The following is a 3,052-nucleotide window of genomic DNA, read 5'->3' on the forward strand; positions in this document are numbered from 1 at the left end:
TTTTTGGGAGCTCTCGAGCAGCTTTAGTTTGTCTATTTTCACTTGAGCTTTTCGCATTTATTGGGTGCTTGAGGTGTGTCCATTGTAACAGCAGTGAAGGCATAACAAAACTCTACACATCAAGGTCTAACCTTCTCAGTCCTAATGGCTAAACATAACATATGATAGAGTTTTCAACTTGATTCAAACAAAGTATAATGTTCTTTTGTAATTCATTTTTTATTTATATCTTATTTTGTACATTTATTCGAGATTTGATCCTCACTTCTAATTTTTTTTGTTGAATGGATTTTTTTAAAAAAAAAAAACCTTACCATTAAATTGAAATAAAATAAAAGCATACTTGCATATTATGCTTATTCTTTAGAAAAAAAAAACAAAGATACTTAGTAGCATTATAACTACACTTGTATATCATTGTTGATACATGAAATAATTATATGAAATTGCAATGAGACTTTGAATTAAAGTAATCTACCCAACAGAGTTGGTGCCCGTTGGCTTGTGATACAAACTCAATCAAGGCAGGCTCTGTTTATTTCATTGAAAATAGTTTCCGAAAAATATTTTCTACATTTTCCTGTGTTTGTTTCATGGAAAATAGTTTGGTCAATGGAAAATAACTTACAAGTCAACAAAAAATAAGCCTTTTTTTTCCCTCTAGTATGACTTACCCTTTATGGGTGATTTTATTTTAATATAAAACTTAACTGAAGTCAAGCTTAATATTATTATATTATTAATAAATTTTTATTTTTAAAAATATTTAAAATTAATAAAATATTATAATTTTCAATATTATTAAACATACATATTTAATTATCTACATCTAACCATATAATAAACTATTAATATAATATAGAAAAGAACTTAATAATGGATAATTTTATTCATCGTTTTTTTATACAATGCCTAGAACTACTCAAAACTCCTCACCAACCCGTAATATATGAGAGCATTAATGGCCTTCAACATGCCCGAACCCACGATCTCCTGCATGTGCAACATTGTCGATGCCAATCGGGCTAAGTCGACAATTTTATTCATCATCTTCATTTATATATAGAAACCTTAAATAGTTATATTAAGTCACGTGTTAGTTAATTTTTTTTACTATATCAAGTTTGTTGGCAAATTAACGAGTTAATTCCTTCCAAAAAGAAAAAGAAGTGCTAATTATAGTAAGTAAAACTCAGTCATATTATTTAACCACGCTAATTAAAATAGAAAATGTTTTGTTGGTTAAAACAAAACAAAAGAAATCATTCTCTCTTTGAAGTAAATAAAAATAAAGTATGGCTATTCAACTTAATTTTGTTTCATCCATGTTAATACTAGTACTTTTGTCCATATCATCCGTTGAAGGTCAAGGAGGAGGTGGTGGTGTTCTGTTGCGAAGTTTGGTGAAAAGGCAAACAAGAAAACAGATTTGAGTAAGATAAGCAAAATATCATATAACTTTATAGTTAGCAGATCAAAGTATGCATAACTATTTTCCAAATCTCTTATCTTTATATGTATCTTTTTTATTTTTTTATTTGGTTTTAGCCATTGTTGGATGCTTGCCTCGACATCTTCGCAAAAAATTGTGATTCCTAAAGGGATATATTTTTTTAAGTACAGCTACCTTAGATGGTCCTTGCAAGGCTCCTATTGAGCTTCAAGTTGAAGGCACTGTGAAGGCTCCGGCAGACCCTTTGCTTCCAATAAGCCTAAATGGATTGCCTTCAATAGAATTGAAAATCTCAAATTGTCTAGTGGAGGACTTTTCGACGGCCAGAGAACCATTGCTTATAAAAAGGAAGGTTGCAAAGGTCATGATTATTGTGGTTCACTTCCTATTGTAAGTCATTTTCTTATTGTGAAGTTATGATTTTTATTTTTATAAATAGAATTAAGTAATAATTATTTTTTGTTTCATTCTAGAAATAAACAAAACCTAAGGTTTGATTTTTTAACCAACGCAATGATACAAGATATAATTACCAAAAACAGCAAGTAGTTCCATGTTAATGTTCTAGGATACAAAAACATTACTTTCGAACATTTCACCATATCTGCACGTGACGAAAGCCCAAACCCAGATGGGATTCACTTTGGGAGATCAAATGGGGTCAATGTTCTTAACTCGGAGATAAAAACTAGTGATGACTGTGTTTCAATTGGGGATGGTTCCAAAATTTTGGTTATCAATGGAGTAACTTGTGGACCAGGACATGGTATCAGTATTGCCAGTCTCGGATTGTTTGAAAATGAAAAACTCGTTGATGGATTTACAGTAAAAACTGCACCATGACTAATACTTCCAATGGTGCTAGAATCAAAAGTTGGGCAGGTGCTGAACCTGGCACTTGTTCGAATATTCACTTTGAGGATATTACCATGACCAATGTCAGTTCTACTATTATAATTGATCAGAAATATTGCCTATGGAAGAAATGCAAAATAAATGTATGTACATGTTTATCAAAATCATAAGAGAGCAAAAAGAGTTAATCGGTCATTGAATCATTATTTTGTTAATGCAGGAAGAATCAATAGTTAAACTAAGCAACATTAGTTTCAAAAACATTCAAGGCACTTCTGCGCGTCCAAAAGCTGTCAAGATTATTTGTAGTGCTACTTTGCCTTGTGAAAATGTGGAATTTGTAGACATTGAAATTATGCACTGTGGACCGACTGGACCTGCAGTATCACAATGTTTGAATGTGAAGCCTAAAGTTAGTGGCAAACAAAATCCAGCTGCATGTCCCACCCCTATCCCAGCAAAACCTACCTCAGTTGCTTAATCATTAGCATAGGTATAAATTTTTTTGATGACGTTGTAACTCCTATAATTATATTTATTTTGCAAACAAATTTTGTTTTTTTTATATTCTATGTTATTAAGAATATTTTTCTTAAACTTAATTATTTTTAAAAATACACTTCAACAAAAAATATTGCAATGTGATAACATTTTATGCATTTAGGCTTACGATATAATTATTTTTAGAATACTATTGAACCAGATACTATTTAATTATTTTTTTATATAAATTTTTTGTTTTTT

General features: G+C 30.3%; 1 long non-coding RNA gene across 1 annotated transcript; it reads left to right on the forward strand.

Annotated features, from left to right (window-relative positions):
- The first annotated feature begins 1,265 nt into the window (after nucleotides 1-1,265).
- On the forward strand, nucleotides 1,266-2,846 carry LOC121213694 (uncharacterized). The gene is made up of 3 exons (XR_005909148.1): nucleotides 1,266-1,433; nucleotides 1,549-1,843; nucleotides 2,529-2,846. It is a non-coding gene; the product is annotated as an uncharacterized lncRNA (long non-coding RNA).
- The last annotated feature ends 206 nt before the right edge of the window (nucleotides 2,847-3,052 follow it).

Source organism: Gossypium hirsutum, chromosome A02 (assembly GCF_007990345.1).
Source record: "Gossypium hirsutum isolate 1008001.06 chromosome A02, Gossypium_hirsutum_v2.1, whole genome shotgun sequence".
In the NCBI taxonomy this organism is placed as follows: domain Eukaryota; kingdom Viridiplantae; phylum Streptophyta; class Magnoliopsida; order Malvales; family Malvaceae; genus Gossypium; species Gossypium hirsutum.